The following is a 23,784-nucleotide window of genomic DNA, read 5'->3' on the forward strand; positions in this document are numbered from 1 at the left end:
GCAGAATATAAAAAGTTGAGCAAATAGCACGTACTTATATTGTTCTTCACAAGCTCCCTCCAGAATGAGCTCAAATATGGCCTAAAGTCTTTGACAGACCTTGGCCACACCTATGTGTAAGTACAATCTTTGCGGTTAACACAGAATCCTCAATGGCAAAGAGATAGGTGACATAGCAGAGGAAATGGTGACTCCCAAGTGGTGATCATAGCAGTAATTGCAACCTGACGCAGTAGTTATGCCTACCTAAACAAACTGCAGCGCCTGCCTCAATCTCAAGTATTGTCACCAAACTGTTGTGAGGTGTGTGCACAGCTACCCACTGGCGCAGTGGGCTTCTTATCTTACCGACCCGGATCTATTCTGTACAATACAACTGAACTATGATGTCAGATGATAGGTTCCTCTAACAGATGAGCGATATTGCTGGTATCTGTGGCTTGACTCCTCAGTGACGTCCCTACCAGCAATTTTCTCCCATCTGATAAGGATTTGGGCACAGACAGAGTCAGCTGCACTCCATCATGGGCACATATTATTGACTCTCACTCCTGCACGTCCATCCTCTCTCCCTTTGTGTTCACTAACAGCCAACTGCCCCCAAGATGGCTACCACTTTACTTCCTGTGATGCACATTTTGTCCCAGCTTGTAGCTCCACTTCTGCCGACTAGTGGCTCTTTTACAAGAAATGTTGCAGGGGATGGAAAAAAAATAGCAACGCTGAAGTTCATTTAAGAAGCTGAGGGTTTCTTGGATGAAGCAGAAACAACTCTTCATGAACACAGAAAGATAGAAAAGCTTCAGAGCACCTACAGCGGCAGAAAATGGATACACATGATCAAAAGGAGCCAGCAAATTACAAGGTTGCCGCCATCTACACAGTTAAGGAACCGTTATCAAACCCTCATGCAGAAGGATGAAAATGGCACAACTCAAGACGAGACCTTTGCAACAGAAGAAGAAACAAAAGTCACCCAGGAACACTCAAGAGTGTTAAAAAATAGTATTCCGAGGAAGAAAAGAAAAGCGGTAGTTGTGGGCAACTCACTACTAAGAGGCACGGAGGCAGCTGGCTGTAGACTCGACTTATTTGCACAAAAAGTATGCTGACTCCCAGGAGTAAAAATCAATGATTAGACTGACAGGATACCAAACTTCCCACGTTCCAAAGACAACTACCCATTTCTACTGATATAGGCAGATTACAGATCACAAAACCTGAAAAATACACATTTGCCAGAAGTCTTGGCACACTCATCAGGAGGGTTTTAAACTAGAAGAAGGGATGGGAAGACAAACGCTAGACAAAAACATGGTGCTAAAAGTCATATTAAATAAGGATACTAGAAGTGGTAAAGAGGACCCAGGACACAAGAAATCTAACTAAAGGGGAGCAAGAGAGCACAAATGCACAAAGCATGGGAAACAAACAAGGAGAACTAGCGCTAGTAATACAGAAGGAAAATTATGATGTCATCGACATCACAGAAAACTGGTGGAGTGACACGCATGATTGGAATGAATAGATGGAAGGATACAACTTAAAAGAATGGAACTAACAAAAGAGGAGGAGTTGCATTGTATGTTAAAAAACAACACATCCCCACAGAAATTAAAGTTTCAGAGAATGAGAATCTATTAGCAGATAATTGGGTAAGAATTCACGGAGAAAATAATGGGAAAACAACATAAGAGGCATTTATTATAGACCATCAGTAGAGATGAGCCACCCCTTTAGAGTTCGAGTTCGGTTCGGTTTGTTGAACGGAGGACAAGTTCGTCGAACGTTCGACGAACCAATTTGAACCCATTGAAAACAATGGCAGGCAAACACAAACACATAAAAACACATTATACATGTACACATACAGTTAATAAACATAGCCATTACGCTTACAGGTCCCCGCGATGTGTCCTGCACTCTGTCTCCTGCTGCTTTTCCTTCTGATAATCGCTGCGTCCTCCCGGTAACCAGCACTGATGATAGGATCTTCCGTGATATCAAAATAGCATGTGACCAGTCACGTGTCTATTATCTCATTGGCTACAGACTGGTCACATGGCTAGACGTCATGCTAGGTCCTGTCAGTGCATCTCTCCGGTACGCTGTGCTCATTACAGCATCTTCCTGTACGGCGAAATGCTATGGCACATGGTTGGCTTCCCCGTTCCTGCATGTGGGCGCTCTTTACAGAGTCAGCCCACATGCAGGGACTGGCTGCCACAGCCGGTAAATAGCGGCACCTGGAATCACGCGATCAGAGATTGCCGTTGCAATAGTAACGGTGGCAGTGGTGACGTCACCGCTTACAGCCCGCAGCCTCTGCTCACTCACTGAGTGATTAGACTACACGGGAGCAGCAGCGTCTTCCTCCCATGCAGTGCTGTCTGATGTAGCAGAGCTGCATGGGTGTAAGGAGAAAGAGTCTCTAAGTGTGTCTGTGTATATATTTCTATTAAAGTATTTTTTCTCTGTGTAGTGTCTTTTTTTTAACCCTTTATTGGAGATTCTTAATGGCCGGGTCAAACTTGCCTGACATTAAGAATCTCTGGCTTAATACTAGCTAGTAAAACAAAGCTAGTATTAACCCATTATTACCCCGCAAGCCACCCAGCTTCAGGGCTGCTGGAAGAGTTGGATACAGCGCCAGATAATGGCGCTTCTATGAAAGCGCCATTTTCTGGGGCGGCTGCGAACTGCAACTCGCAGCAGAGGGGCACAGAAAGCTCGGGCCAACCTATGCTGCGGATTCCAATTCCCAGTTGCCTAGTTATACCTGGCCGGACACAAAAATTGGGCAAAGCCTACGTCATTTTTTTTTTAAATTATTTCATGAAATTCGTGAAATATTTAAAAAAAAAGGGCTTCCCTATATTTTTTGTTCCCAGCCGGGTACAAATTGGCAGCTGGGGGTTGGGGGCAGCCCGTAGCTGCCTGCTGTACCTGGCTAGCATACAAAAATATGGCGAAGCCCACGTCATTTTTTTGGGGGGGGCAAAAACTCCTGCATACAGTCCTGGATGGAGTATGCTGAGCCTTGTCATTCTGCAGCTGCTGTCTGCTCTCCTGCATACACTAGTGAATAGAGCATGCTGAGCCTTGTAGTTCTGCTCTCCCTCCAGCATACAGTCCTGGATGGAGGATGCTGAGCCTTGTAGTTCTGCAGCTGCTGTCTGCTCGCCTCCATACAGACAGTAGACAAAGAAAAGAGAGAGAAAAGAGAAGAGAGGGAGGAAGAGAGAGAGGAGAGAGAAGAGAGGAAAGAGAGAAGAGAGAGAGAGAGAGAAAAAGAGAGAGATAGAAAGAGAGAGAGAGACAATGTGTACCGCCCTGAGAGGGGCCCGGCCGCTTCCTCCGCTTGCTCGGGCTGAGCCGCTCGAGGTCCGGGCTCGGGTGGTCGGTGGCACGAGCGCCTCCGGACCAGGGCCACGTCGCTCTTGTTAAGGGAAGGCGGTTGGGAGGGGGAGTTTGGTGGTTGTGTAACGGGTCGTGACGCCACCCACGGGTCGTGGTGACGGGGAATGCACCACCGCTGCGGCTGTAGTGATGGCGGGCTTGTCCAGGATCGGTGTTGCGGCCACAGCCGAGATTTTAGCCCCTCCATGGGTAGGGGCGGTGTGTCCCGGGGCCCGGTGAGGGACTGCTTGGGCTGATGCTGTTGTCGGGTTGCAGGGCACTGTGCCACGGTGTAGTGTGTCGTGCCCGGATGGCTCTGGTGTACTCACAATTAATTCACACGGAGTCACTGATAAACCAAAGTTCAAGTATAGTCGGTTCCCGCGGCCGGCTGCTGGTGTCCCCCTGCGGGGTTGATGGTGGCCCCTTTTCCCGTGCACCTCTAGATGTTGTGTTTCGGCTCCCCCTGCCTGAGCAGTGGTAGCCCGCTCCCCGGCGTTGAGCTGCCGGAGGAGCCCTCGGTTGCCCACAGGTGCTGGCCCGTCGGGTGTTTGGCCCTTGGCGGTGGCGCTCACCCGGTCTCGGTGGGCTTTTGCCTTCTTTCGGGACTTTGGTTGTGGATGAACCTGTGAGGTCCGGCCAGCAATCAGTCAATTTGCCTATACTCAGTGGCTTCTAAGCTAGGACGGGGTCTGAGTACCCTCCTTTTAGTGCTCCGGTACACGTTTGACTCCCCGGTTCAGGACCGACGGGCTCCAACCCAGGCCCGGTCTATACGGTTCCGCCGGTTACTGTACCGGTACTCCTGCAGACGGCCACCACCGCCTGCCTGCCTGACGTTTTCCAAGGGGCCCAGGCTCCTACCCGGGTCCCTGACAGCTGCTCCTCTACCACCCTCTGTCACTGAACAAACTCAAAACGTATCTTATCTGTTTGAACTTCCTGCCCCAGGACAGTAGTCTCCTCGGTGGGCGTGCCTTTCCACCCGACTCCGCCCACCTGGTGTGCTCTACTGGCCCTGGGGGGGGCATCAGTTCTCCCTCTCGGGTGACATGTGTGTGACCTCACAGGGGGTGGGGGTGTGTGTGTATGTGGCTGATGTAATTACCTGTGACCCCTGGGGTCCAGGGCGTCACAAATGCAGCCTCATTCCATGGACTGCTCCAATTTTAGAGGTGTGGCGCGCAGTTCACAGTTGATGTCCGGCTCCTCCCCTCAGTGCATAATTAAATTAAATTAAATTATAATTATAAATAAACTATAATTATAATTTAAAATTAATCATAAATTAAATTCTTTTCCGGGTCGGCCAGGACTTTAACTCGTGAAGTAATGCTTCTTAGGCAGTAGCTCTAACCATTGAGCCACTGCCTCTAATGAGAAACATAGGCAGAGTGCGGCTCACTTCAGGTGCTACGTGGAGAGGACACAGAGCGCTCGTGTTCTAAGGTACTCCCTGCATCTTCATGTAGCAGAGTTGACAGTGTCGTGTGGATTACTTCGGACCTGGATTATTGTTTGGGCATTAATAAAAAGGTAAATGAGGTGTTTTTGTCTTTTATTCCAAATAAAGTATTTTTTGTTGTGTGTGTTTCTTTAATTTCACTTACAGGTTAATCATGGAAGGTGTCTCGGGGAGACGCTTGTCATGATTAACCCCGTTATTACCCCGATTGCCACCGCACAAGGGCAATGCGCGATGAGCGGGGTAGAGTCCCGGGACTGTCGCATCTAATGCATGAAGCAATTCCGGGCGGCTGCTGGGTGATATTGTTAGGGTGGTGGGCTCCCGATAACGTGGTGCTCTCCATCCTGACACTACCAGCCTCCAGCCGTGTGGCTTTATCCTGGCTGGTATCAAAATTGGAGGGAACTGCATTTTTTTTTTTATTATTATTTATTTATTTATTTTAGTGCACGATATAGACCCACCCGCCGGCGGCTGTGATTGGTTGCAGTGAGACAGCTGTCACTCATCGTGGGGGCGTGTCTAACTGCAACCAATCATGGGCGCCGGTGGGCAGGGAAAGCACAGCATAACTGATTGAATAATGAGCGGCAGCCATTTTCAAAAGAGCAAATGCTGCTGGAGATTTGTGACAGTCGTGCAAAGAGGCGATGAGTAGGAAAGAGAGAGGGATTGTGCTGGGGACGCAGGACGCATGCAGATACGTAACGTGCGCACATACTTACTGTGAAAAGCCACGCTTTTGGTGATCGGACCGTTCTCAAACGTAACTTGAACTGCCGAACTTTAAGAAAATCGTTCGAGTTCGTCGAACGACTCGAACACCGCCCAAAATCACTCGAACATGCAACCGTTCGACTCAAACATCGCTCATCTCTAACCATCAGGTCAAAGAAAGGATATGGATGAGTTTTTTTCACACCAAATAGCCACATTCTCAAAAAAACATTAAATAGTGATCATGGGAGATTACAACTATCCAGACATTCATTGGGAAACCCTCACTGGTAAGAGTAAAGGCTTCATCCAATTTCTATCCTCCATTGCAGACAACTTCATCTCCCAGTTGGTAGAAGAAAATATGAGGGAAGCGGCCATCTTGGAACTAGTCCTAACCAACAAAGTTAAGGGACTAATGGCAGCAGGGACACTAGGTTTCAGCAATTATGCTATCCTTGAATTTGGGGTTGTAGGAGGAGGAAGACCTGAGAAGACACAGAGAAGAAGGCTTTACTTTAAGCAGAGCAAACTTCAAGTGCCTAAAGGCAAGGGTTGGTTGAATTCCATACCTCATAATTCTTAACCCATTCACCCCTGGGCGATTTTCCATTTTTTATTCCTCCCCTTTTTCCGAGAGCCATAACTTTTTTATGTTTCTATAAATCTTGCCATATAAGGACTTATTTTTTGCTGTAATACAACCATTAGTTTTACCATATAGTGTACTGGAAAACAGCAAAAACAAAAAAAAATTCCAAGTGCGAAAAATTTGCAAAAAAAGTGCGACTGCCTGATTGCTTTTGAGATATTTTATTCACCGTGTTCACTATATTAACCTTTGATTGCGTTCTGTTGCGCCTTTGTCTTTATCTGTGTATTGGTCATGTATGCATCCGTGGACTTGTCTGGCCTTTTTTCTCCCCTCTGCTGTGTCTCCATAGCAATGGAGACACCGGTTCAATTATCTGGCACTTCTGGAGCTATGACATGGTGGATGGACGGAATCGTCCAGGGATCAGCTGTGCATGCTTCGCAAATTGATCCAATCCAGCTATTACACTTGGCCTATTTATACCTCATTTCCCTGTCTTTCGGTCATGCCCCTTGACGAAGGCTTCCTGCCAAAATGTGCATCGGCACATTTTCACCACGGTCACTGATTCAAAAGGTATATATCTTTTGCCATGTTAATTATGGGATTTCAACTTGCTTCCTTAGAGATACCTCTTCCGGATCTTTCACCACCTTTATCAAATAGCCATGCCCTCTATGCAGATATAGGGAGATCGAACATACAGTCATATGAAAAAGTTTGGGCACCCCTATTAATGTTAACCTTTTTTCTTTATAACAATTTGGAACCAGGATCCAGGAACTCATTTAGGCTATGTGCGCACATTGCGTAAATACATGCAGTTAACTGCATGCGTCCTGCGTCCCCTGCACAGTCTATGGAGATTGTGCAGGGGCCGTGCACACGTGGCGTTTTAGAGCGCAGCGCTTCGGCTACTGCCGAAGCGCTGCGTTCTAAGAAGTGACAAGTCACTTCTTTCCTGCGCTTTGCCGGCAGCCCCTGCTCTGTCTATGGCAGGAGCTGCAGGCAGAGCGCATGGAATCGGCTTCACTACGGACATTTCTGCAGCGATTTAAAGCACACATGTGCTCTTCAGATCGCTGCAGAAATTTCTGCAGTGACTGTACGCAACGTGCGCACATAGCCTAAAAGCTACAGGAAGCGACTAGAGGCTGTTATTTTTGCAAAAGGAGGATCTACAAAATATTAATGTCACTTTTATGTTGAGGTGCCCATACTTTTGCACCGGTCAAATTTTGTTTAAATGCGGATTGCACATTTTCTGAACAATAAACCTCATTTCAATCCAGAAATATTACTCAGTCCATCAGTTATTAGATATATGAAACTGAAATAGCTGTTGCAAAAACCCAAATTGTTATAAAGAAAAAAGGTTAACATTAATAGGGGTGCCCAAACTTTTTCATATGACTGTATTAAGTGCTAGTTCCTCTATGTGTGGCAGTTTATGCTGCCTTTAGGCATTTTAGCCATATATAGTATATCCTCTTACTTATAGGGCCACATTTTCAATTAGTACTTGCTATGTAAATTCTTGTGTATTTTTTTGCGTGACAAGTTTATATATAACTACCCTTAGGTTGCATACCAATTATTACCAGCTGCCTTCATTTCTATTTTACATATATTTAGTCCATATACTAATACATCTGCATTTCATTGCACCTTGTATTTACTAGCCCTTACACTCATATATCTTCCTTTCAGTGGCTCTCTGGCTATATTTATATAGGTCCGGTTATTGAGTTTTTCTTTATCTAGCTATGTAATATTTTTTTATATCCTTGTATAAATTTTGACTTGTGTGATGGCAATTTATGTTTTTTAATACAGATCTCTGTATATAAATCTGTACTTTATATGTGCCCGTGGTGATGTAGTTCTGTGATCATTTCCCTTGCATATAAATTTGACCAGATTTAATCGCTCTTTGTGTTTGGTTGTGGTAAATTCTTGCGATTTGGTCGGATTATAGTCCTTATTTCTGCAAATATATATACATCTATGTATTGAAATGTTTTAGTGTTAATACGCAGATTTTTACAATACTGTTAACCCTTGGTATTCACTATATGGTAAAACTGATGCATCGGTGTGATGCCACAGGTCGGTACAAGTTTATAGACACCAAACATGAATAGGTTTACTTTTATCTAAGGCGTTCAAAAAATCACAAGTTTGTCCAAAAAAAGGTGCACTTTTTGCGCCATTTTCCGCGATCCGTAGCGTTCTCATTTTGTTGGGATCTATCGCTCCGTGATGGCTTATTTTTTGCATCTCGTGCTGGCATTTTTAACAATACTATTTTGGTGCAGAGGCTACGGTATGATCGCCTGTTATCGCATTTTGCGCAAAATATGTGTCGCGGGCGGAGGAGAGGACGCTGCGCTCTCCCACTGCTCGGGTCCGGCCGCTGCTGCTGCTGCGGCTGCCGCTGCTGCTCGGTGGTGGCTCGAATGGGGGGCCGGATCCCGGGGACTCGAGCGGCGCTCCTCGCCCGTGAGTGAAAAAGGGGATTTTGATTGTGGGGATTTGATTATTGTCCGTGACGCCACCCACGGTTGTGGTGATATTGGTGACACCACCGGTGCTCTAGACAGGGATCCCTGGAGCGGTGACAGGGAGCAGCTTTGTTGTTAGTTCTCCCCTCCGTGGGTAGGGGGTTGATTGTCCCGGGGCCCGGTGATGGGGGAAGGAATGGATGACAGGCGGGTTACAGGGCCTGGTGAGGTGCAAGGTCGCGGGGGCAGCGCTGTGCCGCACGGCACGGTGGTACTCACTCAGCCAATGATGAGGACACAGTTCTCGGTTAAACACACGGCTGGATGGACGGGTCCCACAGACGGCTGCGGTGTTGTTTCTCCCGGCAGATTGATGGTGACTGCCTTTCCCTGCACCTATGTACGGTAGATGGTTCCAATGGGTTCCCACTGGTAACCCGCTCCCCGGCTTGGATATGGGCCGGAGGAGCCCCTTTTGTCCGCAGGCTCTGACCCTGGGAAACGGTTGCCTTGGCGGTGGCGGTGTCTCCCTCTCTTGGTTGGACTGTTGCCTTCTGTCGGGAATTGGCTGCTGGGAAACCCAGGAGGTTCCCTTCGCTAACGAATTCGGCAAATTCACGGCGACTCCTAGCCTTGCCGGGGTCCGTAAGCCCCTGCCAGATGGTGCTGGCTTCTCTTTGCGTACCGGTCCGGTACCGCCGGGCCACCGCCTGTCCACGGTCCTTACGGTAGACTCCGATAGGCCACTCCTGCAGACGGTCACCACCGTCTGCCAACCTTGCTGTACCGCCCGGGCCACACACCCGGACCAACTTTAGTCTGCTCAGCTGCCACTTTCCTTCCTTCCACTTTCACTTCCCTAGCTGATCTCTCTCCACTCCTCAACTCATCTGCCTGCTTTTCCCGCCTCCAGGACTGTGAACCCCTTGGTGGGTGGGGCCAACCGCCTGGCCCACCCCCCTGGTGTGAACATCAGCTCCTGGAGGAAGGCAACAAGGGTCTTGTGTCTGACTTCGGTGTGCCTGACCGGAAGTGTGGGGTGTGTTGGTGTTGTTCTCTGTGGCCCCTGGCTTGTCCAGGGTGCCACATATGCAGTGACCAAAAAACTTAATTTTGGCATTTGAATTTTTTTGCTGCTACGCCGTTTATCGATCAGATTAATTGATTATATATTTTGATAGATCGGTAATTACTAAACGCGTGTATATTTTTTATTTTTTTAACAATTTAATTTTCAATGGTGTGAAATGGGGGTGATTTCAACTTTTAGGCTTTTTATTGTTTTATTTATTTTTTAAATTTTTACTTTCTTTTATTTTACTAGTGCCCCTAGGGGACTATAAGGATCAGCAGTCTGATTGCTCATTCTTTTCTGCAGATCAGAGCAGCATTTCTCAGATCTGCACAAAATCTCTTCTCTCATACCTGGCACTTTGCCGGGTGTGAGAGGAACTCATTCATGATAGCTACAGAAGTCATCACATGACCCTGTGCTACCATGACAACCATTGGATCCAAGTGATCACATCATGTTACTTCCGATGACACTAGGTAAGTAAATGTTTACGCGGCTGGCATGTAGAGTGACATTTTCACAGCGTGCTGTAAGGGGTTAACAGGCACAAGTGGGTAACTATTCCACTCATGCCTGATAGCCGCACATGTCAGCTGTTCAAATCAGCTGACATGTGTAGAGATTGCTGCCGGCTGCCCGCAACAGCTGGCAGGGATTAACCTGACACGATCCATGACGTACCCAGTACATCATGTGTCGTGAACAGATTAAGCACAAAACTGCACACGAAGGACAGGAAATCTTTTGTAAAGAAATACTTAATGCACATGAACAAACAATGCCTGAAAGGAAAAAAATGGGGAATACCTAAAGAAACCAGGATGGATGACCATAAATTACATCACTTGCTAAAAAGGAAAAAATAAACATACAAGTGTAAGATGGGGATTATACCTAAGGAAGAATACATGGCAGTTAGCAGACTGCAACACATGCGTCAAAGGAACTAACGCCGAACATGAATTGAGGCTTGCAAAACAGACAAATTGTAAGGTAAAAGCAAAAGAAAAGTCAAGGAGACTATTACAGCCCTGTAGAATGAAAAAGGTGAAATAGTCGACAAGGTGCACCAGCAGGTGGAACTACCCATGGCCAGTTTCAGACATCCGTGTTTAATCAGGTACAAGCCACACGCATGGTTATGGTCATACGTATGTCACGCGTGTGTCACACGTATGACATCTGTGTTTGCATATGTGTGACATGTACCGGAGAAAACACGGGCCTTTTAAATAAAAAGATGTTCTATATTCACCTGTATCCAGCGCTGTTTTCTTCAGCTCTGCTGCCTCCCGCTTCTGACCCCAGCTCATTATGTTCATTGATAATTCACCGTACTGAGGAGCTGGAAGCCGGAGCATTGCGGGGACAGCGCTGAGTACAGCATCGCTGAGGACAGCATCGTAGCAAGCAGTGTGTGTGCAGTGACGTCCAGGAGGTCATCGGATTTACCAATGAACTCTGATGACATCCTGATGACACCCCCATGACAACCGCGCTACAGCAGGTGTCTGGACGATGACTTCATAGGTTCATCAGAGTTCATTGGAGCTCTGATGACCTTCTGGACATCACTACACACACACTGCTTGCTGAATACTCACTTGTCACCGGCGATGGCGATGCTGTCCTCTGAGATATTGTCCCTGACACTGTCCCCGCGATGCTCCAGTTTCCTGGTACACACACACACACACACACACACACACACCTGGATACTCACCTGTTCGCAGTGATGCTGTCCCCAACACTGAAGTGCCCAGCGCTGATCTGGCTTCCAGTTCCTCACTGGGGTGAATAATCAATGAATATAATGAGCGGCGGTCAGGAGCGGGAGGCAGCAGAGCCGAAGGCAACAGCACTGGATACAGGTAAATACAGAAAATCTTTTTCTTTAAAATACCCGTGTTTTCTCTGGTACATGTCACACTGATGTCACACAGATCACATCAGTGTGCGATTCGTGTGACACTTGTGCTGCCGGAAAAAAAATTGACCTGTCTCCGTTTGTGCGTGAGGGGTCATGAGGGGGTCACGCGGTCCATGTAAAATCACGACCGTGTGAGTAACAGTATAGAATAACATTCTATATCCGTGTGGCATCCGTGTTAAAAACAGATGTCACATGTACCTGAAACACGGACGTCTGAAACCAGCCTAAATGTGTTTCTTTTTTCTCCCAAAGAACTAATGCAAGCATCAGCAATAATCATGATAGAATGACGGTCAGGACGAATCCAAGTTAACAATTAGCAAAGGATTGATATTAGAACACTTAGGCGGGCTTTGCATGCTGCGACATCGCAAGCCGATGCTTGCGATGCCGAGCACGATAGTCCCCGCCCCCGTCGCAGGTGTGATATCTAGTGATAGCTGCCGTAGCGAATATTATCGCTACGGCAGCTTCACACGCACTCACCTCCTCTGCGACATCGCTCTGGCCTGTGACCCGCCTCCTTATTAAGGGGGCAGGTCGTGCGGCGTCACAGTGACGTCCAATACAGACGACCAATAGAAGCAGAGGGGTGGAGCTGAGTGGGACGTAAACATCCCGCCCACCTCCTTCCTTCTGCATAGTCGGCATGAGCTGCTGGAGGCAGGAAAGGTGATGTTCCTCACTCCTGCGGCTTTACACACAGCGATGTGTGCTGCCGCAGGAGCGAGGAACAACATCGTACCGTCGCTGCAGCTTAATTATGGTTTTCCCCGACCCTGCACCGATGATACGATTACGACGCTTTTGCGCTCGTTAATCGTATAATCTAGGATTTACACACTACGATGTCGGGAGCGACGCACGGATGTGCGTCACTTTCGACATGACCCCACCGGCATCGCACCTGCAATGTCGCAACGTGCAAAGTACCCCTTAGCCAAGTTAAAGGAAACCAAGTCCCCAGGTCCTGATGATTTATACACTAGAGTCTTGAATGAGATAGCTGAGGAAATAATAATACTGCTTGCAATAATCTTCAATAAGTCATTGGAAACAGGAGAGGTCTCCTTAGATTGGAAAAGTGCAAATGTGGTTCCTATCTACAAAAAGGGGAAAAAAGAGGATCCAGGGATTAACAGGCCAGTAAGCCTAAACTCCATAGCAAAATCTTTGTGCAAATTGTCAAGGAACATTTAATTAGGTACCTGGATGTGAAGGCATTAATCAACCATAGCCAGCATGGCTTTATAACCAATAAATCTTATCAGACCAACCTGATTTCCTTCTACAAAAAATCACTGAATATTTGGAGCAGGTGTATGCTGTTGATATAGGATACTTTGACTTCTGTAAGTTATTTGATAAAATATCACATGACATCCTCATTCAAAAAAATGATCCAGTGCGGAATTGACAAAAAATCAGTTAGATGGATTCAAAACTGGCTTTATGATCGGGCACAATGAGTAATACTAAGTGGCTGCATATCGAACTAAAGGTAAGTCAAAATACAAAAATAGGAGGAACAGCCAACACTATAGAGGAGAGAGCATACAGTCATGGCCAAAAGTTTTGAGAATGCTACAAATATTAATTTTTACAAAGTCTACTGCTTAAGTTTTTGTAATGGCAATTTGCATATACTCCAGAATGTCATAAAGAGTGATCAGCTTAACAGCAATTACTTGCAAAGTCAATATTGGCTAAGAAAATGAACTTTAACCCCCAAAACACATTTCAACATCATTGCATTCCTGCCTTAAAAGGAGCAGCTAATAATGTTTTAGTGATTGTTCCATTAACACAGGTGTGGGTGTTAATGAGGACAGGGCTGGCGATCAATCAGTCATGATTAAGTAAGAATGACACCACTGGACACTTTAAAAGGAGGCTGGTGCTTGGTATCATTGTTTCTCTTCAGTTAACCATGGTTATCTCTAAAGAAACACGTGCAGCCATCATTGCTCTGCACAAAAATGGCCTAACAGGGAAGAGTATCGCAGCTACAAAGATTGCACCTCAGTCAACAATCTATCGCATCATCAAGAACTTCAAGGAGAGAGCTTCCATTGTTGCCAAAAAGGCTCCAGGGCGCCCAAGAAGAACCAGCAAACGCCAGGACCATATCTTAAAACTGTTTCAGCTGCGATATCAGACTACCAGCAGTGCCGAGCTAGCTCAGCAATGGCAGCAGGCTGGTGTGAGTGCTTCTGCACGCACTGTGAGGCGGAGACTGCTTGAGCAAGGCCTGGTTTCAAGGAGGGCAGCAAAGAAGCCACTTCGCTCCAGAAAAAACATCAGGGACCGACTGATATTCTGCAAAAGGTACAGGGAGTGGACTGCTGAGGACTGGGGTAAAGTCATTTTCTCAGATGAATCCCCTTTTCGATTGTTTGGGACATCTGGAAAACAGCTTATTAGGGGAAGAAGAGGTGAGCACTACCACCAGTCTTGTCTCATGCCAACTGTTAAGCATCCTGAAACGATTCATGTGTGGGGTTGCTTCTCAGCCAAGGGAATCGGCTCACTCACAGTCTTGCCTAAAAACACAGCCATGAATAAAGAATGGTACCAGAATGTTCTCCAAGAGCAACTTCTCCCAACTGTCCAAGAGCAGTTTGGAGCCCAACAATGCCTTTTCCAGCATGATGGAGCACCTTGCCATAAAGCAAAGGTGATCACTAAATGGCTCATGGAACAAAACATAGAGATTTTGGGTCCATGGCTTGGAAACTCCCCAGATCTTAATCCCATTGAGAACTTGTGGGCAATCATCAAGAGACGGGTGGACAAACAAAAACCAACAAATTCTGGAAAAATGCAAGCATTGCTTATGCAAGAATGGACAGCTATCAGTCAGAATTTGGTCCAGAAGTTGATTGAGAGCATGCCAGGGAGAATTGCAGAGGTCCTGAAGAAGAAGGGTCAACACTGCAAATATTGACTTGCTGCATTAACTCATTCTAACTGTCAATATAACCTTTTGGTACTCATAATATGATTGCAATTATATTTCTGTATGTGATGTAAACATCAGACAAACACAATTAAAAACCTGAGGGCAACAGATCATGTGAAAATATAATTTTGGTGTCAGTCTCAAAACTTTTGACCATGACTGTACTGAAAAGGATCAGACACACTAGATCAAAGGGTCGAGGTGAAAAGAATGGTATTTAACAGGGAAAAATGCAAAGTCCTACATCTGGGTAAAAGAAATAAAAATAGAATATATATTATGGGAGGAATAAATCTAGGCGATAGCACAGGGGAAATGAACTTGGGCATAATAGTAGATCTCAGATTCAACATGAGCCAAAAATGCGGAGCTGCAGCTAAAAATGCCAACAAAATTCTGGGATGTAACAAGACAAGCATTTAATCTAGATCAAGAGCGGTAATTATTCCCCTATACTCTGCCCTGGTCAGACCCCACTTGAAATATTGTGTACAGTTCTGGGTGCCCTAATTCAAGAAATACATTAATATATATGAGCAATTTCAAAGAAGAGCAACCAAGATAGTAAAAGGTCTGCAAACAATATATGTTCTTCATATGAAGATCGGCGAAAAGTATTAGGAATATTGAGTTAAAGGAGAAGGCTGAGAGGAGACGTAATAGTGGCCTACAAATATCTGAAAAGTAGTCACAGTGCAGCGGCAACTACTCTATTCTCATTATCACAATAAAATACAAGAAGCAATGGGATGATACTTGTTCTGCCATATATGGCAGCCTGATAATAGTCGTTCATTAGAATTTCTGTTACAACCCCTAGAGGTCGTTGTTATTCTATGAATTCATGAGTTTCTCTTTAACCCTTTCACGACCGGCCGATTTTTCGCTTTCCGTTTTTTTTTTTCGCCATTCTTTTTCTGAGAGACGTAACTTTTTTATTTTTCAGTCAATATGGTCATGTGAGGGCTCATTTTTTGCGGAACGAGCTGTACTTTTAAATGAAACCATCAGTTTTACCATATTGTGTACTAGAAAATGGCAAAAAAAATTCCAAATGCTGAAAAATTGCAAAAAAAGTGCGATAGCACTATGGTTTTTGAGATATTCTATTCACTGTGTTCACTATATGGTAAAACTGATGTGTGGGTGTGATGCCTCAGGTCAGTGCGAGTTCGTAGACACCAAACATGTATAGGTTTACTTTTATATAAGGGGTTAAAAAAAAATCGGAAGTTTGTCCGAAAAAAGTGGCGCACGTTTTACGCCATATTCCGTGACCCGTAGCGTTCTCATTTTTCGGGATCTTAGGCTCAATGATGGCTTATTTTTTGCGTCTCGAGCTGACGTTTTTAACGGTACCATTTTTGCGCAGATGCTACGTTTTGATCGCCTCTTATTGCATTTTGCGCAAAAGTTGTGGCGACAAAAAAACGTCGTTTTGGCGTTTGGAATTTTTTTGCCGCTACGCCGTTTACTGATCAGATTAATTGATTTTATATTTTGATAGATCGGGCGTTTCTGAACGCGGCGATACCAAATGTGTGTATATTTTTTATTTTTTTAACCCTTTAATTTTCAATGGGGCGAATGGGGGGTGATTTGAACTTTTAGGTTTTTTTGTTTTTTTTTTATTTTTTAAAACTTATTTTTTTACTTTTTTTTTTATTTTACTAGTCCCCCTAGGGGGCTATTGCGATCAGCATTCCGATCGCTCTGCAGTATCTGCTGATCACAGCTGGAAGGCTGTAAACAGCAGATACGCTGTCTTTCTCTTTTGCTGTGCCCCGGGCACAGCGAAAGTGAAACCAATTCATGTGTAGTACAGGAGTCATCACATGACCCTGTACTACCATGACAACTATCGGGAGTCACGTGATCGCGTCACGTGACTTCCGGTTTCGGCGGTAAGTAAAACTTTACCACGATTGCGCTTATAATGGCGCTGTCATGTATTGACAGCGCCATATAAGGGGTTAATCGGCACGAGCAGATAACGATTCTGCTCATGCCTAGCAGGCACACATCTCAGCTGTGAAAATCAGCTGAGATGTGTGCCGATCGCGGCATGCTGCCGCCGGAGGACCGCGGGCAGTAAGATTATGTCATTTAGGACGTAATTTTACGGCCCGCGGTCGTTAAGGGGTTAAGCTAAATGTATTCTGGGTAAGAAACGCCCCCTCCGAGCTGAAAAGAAGCCTGCAGCCATTTTCTCCTTGGATTTGTTAGGAAAGGACCTGCTGATTCACTTCTCTGTAGATTCACACCCTGCCTAGTGTAATCCGGTGAACAAAGCAAATTACATGTGTTAGTGATAGAATCTTAGATGGAAGACTGTGGTAAATGCATTGTACATTGTAATTCTACACCTTAGTGTCATCCCTGCCTTGTTTGTATGGATAAGATTTTCTATGTGTTGCAGCTACAGTGATCTTTCACCTAGATTCTCATTACAATTGCACCTCATATACTGTTATGCTATGTTAACTCTGTATTAACACTGTACAGACTGTAATCATTTTCTTGTTATAGTTTTTACCCGTATTCCGTATACCGTATTCATCTGTACCTTGGATATTCCTATAGTCACTGTATATTCCACGTATACTGCAATCAAGTTTACATTACCAGCCAATAAATCAAGGCTATTGAACTCATACAGTCTGTTTATTTGAAATATGAACCAGGGTTTAGCTGTATGCCAGAGATTCAGAGCGTTACGTGAAAGAAGGCAGAACAGTAAAAGCGGACACTGACCGCAGACGGTAGTTGAGTAGACTGCATGGGACCGCTATTACCCACACTGCACCACATACGGGTACTACAGCAGCCGCCATACAGCAGCAGGGATCAAGAGCGCAGCCCTCCCCAGCAAGCACAACACCTTTCCCGCCACGTGGAACCCGTTCACGTATAGACCCAGTTTTCTGCCCAAGTCCTCAACAATCCACAGCTGAGTGCACAATGTCTGCGTCCCAAGCATCCTCAGTCAGGACAAGGTCCCGAGCAAGCTGCTCTAACAAGTCTTCAGATGGGCAATGAGCCCCATAGGGGTGAATGAGCCCCATGACTATCGGGAGAGTATAGGGTAGGAAGGGGTTAATGTGGAGGGAATAGGGCTGTGTAAGGGATTAAGGGATTGGTGGTTTGGTGAGCGGCGAGGATTGGGCCAGAGGTCATAAGGGGTGGGGAGAGAAAGGGGGGTTTATAAGGGGCAGTCGTTGGCAGTACCTCCTCTTTGCCGTGGGTGCCATTTCGTGTGTGGTCAGCATCGCCGGTTCCAGAATGGCTGACCTCGCCGCGCTGTTGGAGTGGGTCCGTGGAGCCTCCGAAGTCCTGGGGGTGGATGTGGTGCGGGAGCAGCTGCGTGCGGCCTGTGGGGACGGAGCGATGGTGCCTTCAGCTGTGGCTGCAGCTGCAGCACCTGGACCTGTGCTGCGTGCTCGGCGGTCGTGGCCGCCGGAGCGTTACTCCCCCAGCGGGAGGGGAGCGAGATCTAGGAGCCCCTTGCGGGACCCTCCGGGACAGGGGAGCCATCACCAGCATGCAGGAGCTTCGCCGGCCTCCGGGAGGAATCCTCATCGGAGATCCCGCGGGCCGGAGGTGGGCGGAGCTTATGTGCGGCCTACTTCCGGTCCGCGGGCGGCAAGGCCCCGGACCAGATATACAGCAGCCCCCGGTGATGTGCCGGCCGGGGGCAGTGCTCAGCTGATGAATATGCCGTTGGGGACTCCCTGCAGACGGCAGGGGAGGCGCACAGATGGTGCAGCACAGGAGCTGCAGATCGCCAGCCAAAGGGCTGGGGAGGAGGGGTCCGGCAATCGGCGGGGCGACAGCGGGCGATCAGTGGTGACGGTCCCCCCCAGCGAGGATCGTGCTGGGGGGAGGACTCAGCGGCTATCAGAGGGCGGACGGCCGCCCTGCAGTCGGCAGGGTGGGAGAACAGTGGGGACGGCACGTGGAGCCGCAGTGCAGCAGTCGGCCTCGGGATCGTCATGGGTGGACGGCGGCAGGACGCCGCGTCGGGCGACACGCAAAAGGTCCAGCAGGAGGCGAGTGGAGGAGCAGGGTGCGGTGACCGTGGGGGTTGACGGCCGCCAATTGCAGGCTGTCCCCTTGCTGGTCCCCCCTGAGGTCCTCAGCGGCGATTCGGACTCTGGTGACGAGGATGGAAGCGACAACGCAGCAAGACGGATGGAGCGTCCGGAGAATCATGATACGACTGTTCCGGATCCGATTCAGAGGCAGCCTGGTGAGAGAACGACGAGTATGCTTAATGTTGCGGGTACTGTGGGGGGAGGGTCTTCTGTGTCTGTGAGTGCGCAGGGCTCTGGGGTTCGGGAGCCGGCGGCGTTACCGGGGGCAGATTTTTGGGGGCAGTTATTGGGGGTGCTGCAGGGGCTGTCGGCTGAGCGAGCAGGTACTAGTGGGTCTGGTTCGCCGGCGGGGGCTTGGGTGGGTCCCTCGGGTGGCGTGCCGCCGGGGGTGGCGGCGCAGAGTATTGCTACGCAGGGAGCTGCAGTGTCGTCAGAAGCAGGGCAGGGGGCAGGGGTTGCGGCCGGGTCGGACGCGGTAAAGGATGGGGATAAAGAGAAGGAGAAAGAGGATGAGGTGGTGCGGCTAGATGATAGGGCACGGAGCGAGGTATACGTTTGCTTCGAGAGTCCGTTGGGGGTGCATTTGAAAAAGGAGGTGAGGGAGAAGATCTGGAAAGGGGAGTATGTGGAAATTTTTTCCCTGCTTCCCCTTGAGAAGTTTAACTTGGATAAGGTGAAGCCAAGCGATTCAAAAAAGGAGAAGGAGGATGAGGAAAAGAGGAGGTATAGGCTTATTCCCAGGACATTTACCAACTGGTTACAGGCCTTTGCGATCCTAGCCAGTGTCATTGGGGAAAAGGAGCCGGAACATTGTTCCGCACTTTTCGGGTATATGGATTCAATTGGGGAGGCGTATAGAGTGTATGGCGGGTTAGGGTGGTTGAGGTACGATGAACAGTTTCGGCAGCGCAAGGCTCTGCGGGCCGGACTTAAATGGGACCACAAGGACATCTCCTTGTGGATGAGGTTAATGACAGCCCCGGCACAGCCCTTTCGGGGGGCTGCCGGGGGTTCGGGTACAAGCAACGGGTCCTCGGCGGGTCAGAGAAAGGGAGTCTGCTGGCAATTCAATGAGGGACAGTGTAAATTCGGGGCCTCGTGCCGTTTCAAGCACGAGTGTTCCGGATGTGGAGGTTCCCATCCGTTGTCCCGGTGCTTTAAGAAAGGAAAAAGTAAGCCTGGGGAGGGGGCTGGAAAAAGGGAGGACGCCGGTGAGGGTAGAGGCGATGCTTCCCTATTTAAGTAGGTATCCGGATGTGCGGGCGGCCGAGTTATTGAGGAAGGGTTTTACTGAGGGTTTTCGGATTCCGTTTGAATCTGGGGCCCCAGTGTTTCGCCCAGGTAACTTGAGGTCCGCAAGGGAACACCCAGAGGTTGTGAAAGAGAAGCTGGACAAGGAGGTTGAATTAGGGAGGATGGCGGGACCGTTTCAGGACCCACCATTTTCCAATCTTTGGATTTCGCCATTGGGGGTGGTTCCCAAAAAAGAGCCGAGGAAATTTCGGCTCATACATCATTTATCCTACCCGGCCGGGTTGTCGGTGAATGATGGGATATCACCGTCAGCGGTTTGTTATGTTTCTTTTGACAGAGCTTTGGATTTGGTGCGGGCGGCCGGGCGTGGGGCCCTGATGGCGAAAGCGGATGTGGAGGCAGCTTTTCGCTTGCTCCCAGTGCATCCAGACAGTCAGCATCTGTTGGGATGTATGTGGGAGGGGGGAGTATTATGTGGACCGTTGCCTGCCCATGGGATGTTCTATTTCTTGTTCTTATTTCGAGGCATTTAGTTCTTTCGTGGAATGGGTGGTCCGGGACGTGGCGGGGGTTCACTCCGTCATTCATTACTTGGACGATTTCCTTTGTGTCGGGCCGGCAAGGTCTTCGGTTTGTTCATAGTTGTTGTTTACGTTACAGCGGATAGCGCAGAGTTTGGGTATTCCTTTGGCGAAGGAAAAAACGGAAGGGCCAGTGACGGCTTTATGCTTTTTGGGCATAGAGATTGACACGATGGCGATGGAATGCCGCTTGCCGGAAGGGAAGTTGGTGGATTTGAAAGCGTCAGTGCGGTCATTATACCAGGCTAAAAAGGTGAAGCTGAGGGAGTTGCAGTCAGTCTTGGGAAAATTGAATTTCGCCTGTCGCATCATGCCGATGGGGCGCATATTTAATAGGAGATTGGCGAGCGCGACTGCTGGAGTGACAGCACCGAATCATTTTGTCAGAGTGACGAGGGTGATGAAAGGGGATCTGCTGGTTTGGGATTCCTTTTTAGACAGGTATAATGGTAGGACACTGTGGATGAGCAAGGCAATGTCCAATAGTCAGATTGAGCTGTTTACGGATGCGGCAGGGGCGACGGGTTTTGGAGCGATTTTTCAGACTCATTGGTGCGTGGCACAGTGGCCACAAGCGTGGAAGGAGAAGGGGTTGGTAAAGAATTTGGCTTTGCTTGAATTGTTCCCGATCATAGTGGCGCTCGAGCTGTGGGGCTCTGAATTTTCGGGAAAAAAGGTTTGCATGCATTGTGATAATATGGCGGTGGTTCATTCGATCAATTCGTTGTCAGCAAAATCTCCCCCGGTGGTGGGGTATCTGAGGCATCTGGTGCTCCGTTGCTTGGCACTGAACATTTGTGTTGTGGCGAGGCATGTGCCGGGGGTTCAGAACGAGGTGGCTGATGCGCTGTCTCGGTTTCAGTTTCGCAGGTTCAGAAGGCTGGTGCCGGGAGCAGACGACGATGGAGCACTATGTCCGGAATGGTTGTGGGATCTAGCATTGGTGTAGCTTTGGAGGGCATTAGGAGATCGGTGTCTGAGGCTACTTGGTGCCGATATCAGGCAGTGTGGAATGAGTGGGAAGAGTTAGGCAGGTTGGAGGGCATGGAGCCGGGTTATCATGGCCGAGTGGTGGGGGTTTTGGCGGTGATTAGTGGCGATTTTTCAGCGGGGCGGTCCGTATCGGTAATGAGTTACAGGTTGTCAGCTTTGGCCTTTTTATTCAAGTTGCAAGGGGTGCGGGATGCCACGAAGGATTTTCTAGTACGGCAGGCCATGAAGGGTTTTCGAAGAGGGGCGCGGTCGCGGGACTCTAGGCGGCCGATATCGTTTCCATTGTTAGTGCGTTTAGTGGGGTGCTTGGGGGACGTGTGTGCATCCCCTTACGAACAGAGGTTGTTTGCAGTGGCATTTGTGTTGGCCTTTTTCGGGGCCTTTCGGATTGGCGAGTTGGTTAGCCCGGCGAAGCAGGTAGTAGGAGGGTTGTTATTGGGAGACGTAACGCTTGGGGTGGATCGAGTGGAATGTCGATTACGTTTTTCCAAAACGGATCAGGTGGGGCGCGGGCACCTGGTGGTTTTGTATGGGATTCCGGGACACCCATTGTGCCCGGTTGGGCAGGTAACAGAGTTTTTGAAGATAAGGGGAGGTTATCCTGGGGTTTTCTTGAGACACATGGATGGATCTGCATTGTCCAGATTCCAGTTTATTGCTGTTTTCAAAACTGTGTTGGCACGAGTGGGGGAGGTGCCGGGTGACTATGGGTCACACTCTTTTCGGATTGGGGCAGCGACAGAGGCGGCCAGGTGGGGTTTGAGCGATGATTGTATCCGGCATATTGGGAGATGGGAGTCGTCCAGGTTCCGTTTGTACGTGAGGCCTCACCTGCTGAGGGGTGACGGGGAGTGATTCGGCTGGTTTGGAATTAGGGGGGTCAATAGCTGTTTATTGAGACATGGTTTTTTCGTTCAGTTGCTGTTTATTCTTGGTTTTATATTTTTTAGGTGTGTGCCTGGTGTGGATTCTCGGGCATTCCTTTGTTCACTGGGGAGCGTTGCGGGCGGATGTGCGTTCCGACGGTCGGCAACTTGGAGTGGCGAGAACGGAGGCACGGGTCAAATGGATCGGGATTCGGGGCATGACCTGGGGGAGAGTTCGGCCAGAGGTGGCGTACTATAGCAGGATCGACCAGGATCCTAATGTTCTCATTTTGCATGTGGGTGGAAATGATGTAGGGGTGAGGACAGCGAGGGAATTAAAAAGGGACATTAAGTTGGATCTTCTGCACCTGTGGAGAGCGTTCCCGGGTATTATTATAGTATGGTCGGATATTGTGGCTAGGGAGAACTGGCGTTTTGGGAGGTCGGCTGACCGGATTAATAGGGCACGTATTAAGTTGAATAGGGCGATTGGCCGGTTTGTGACGCGGAATGGGGGCTTGGTGGTGCGACATAAGGAATTGGAGGAGTCGTCAGGGCAATATTTGCGGAGAGATGGGGTGCATCTCACAGATATTGGCTTGGACTTGTGGATGCTTGGTTTGCGGGATGGTCTGGAGCAAGCCCTGGGGGTGTGGGGGGCCCGGGCCACGTAAGGGGTCACGTGGCCGGGCTGTGGCGGGGGGATAGGTCCGTTCCTAGAGGCTGGGAGCACCGATAGTCGGTGGGGAGTATGAAGTCACTCAGGGGTAGTGGCTTCAGACAGGATTGGGAACTTGTGGGCGTAGGTCCTGCAGGTTCTGGGGAGGGGTATTTTAACGATGGAACGTTATTACCCCACACCTTGGGTTGGTTGGTCACAGCCGAGATGGTCCTCTGGGCCAGTGGTATGTTACGGCCAGGGGATAAGGATGATTATTGGCTTCTTGGACGGACCTATTGGTTGTTTGTCAGTTGGGAGGGTATACATGTATCGGTTTATGTTAAAAGAGGGTGGCATGTCGAGCCACAAGTTGTGATACATGTATACCGTTTAAATAAAAGCTGTGGCCATTCGCCCATAAGAAGTTGTTATGTCTTCATTTCAAGTAGAGTGGGTAAGAGGGGTTTTTGTACATGGGAGACCCAATTATCCCTTTTAGATACGTCAAGATGGGCAATGAGCCCCATAGGGGTGAATGAGCCCCATGACTATCGGGAGGGTATAGGGTAGGAAGGGGTTAATGTGGAGGGAATAGGGCTGTGTAAGGGATTAAGGGATTGGTGGTTTGGTGAGCGGCGAGGATTGGGCCAGAGGTCATAAGGGGTGGGGAGAGAAAGGGGGG

The sequence above is a fragment of the Anomaloglossus baeobatrachus genome, chromosome 5, assembly GCF_048569485.1.
Source record: "Anomaloglossus baeobatrachus isolate aAnoBae1 chromosome 5, aAnoBae1.hap1, whole genome shotgun sequence".
Lineage (NCBI taxonomy): Eukaryota > Metazoa > Chordata > Amphibia > Anura > Aromobatidae > Anomaloglossus > Anomaloglossus baeobatrachus.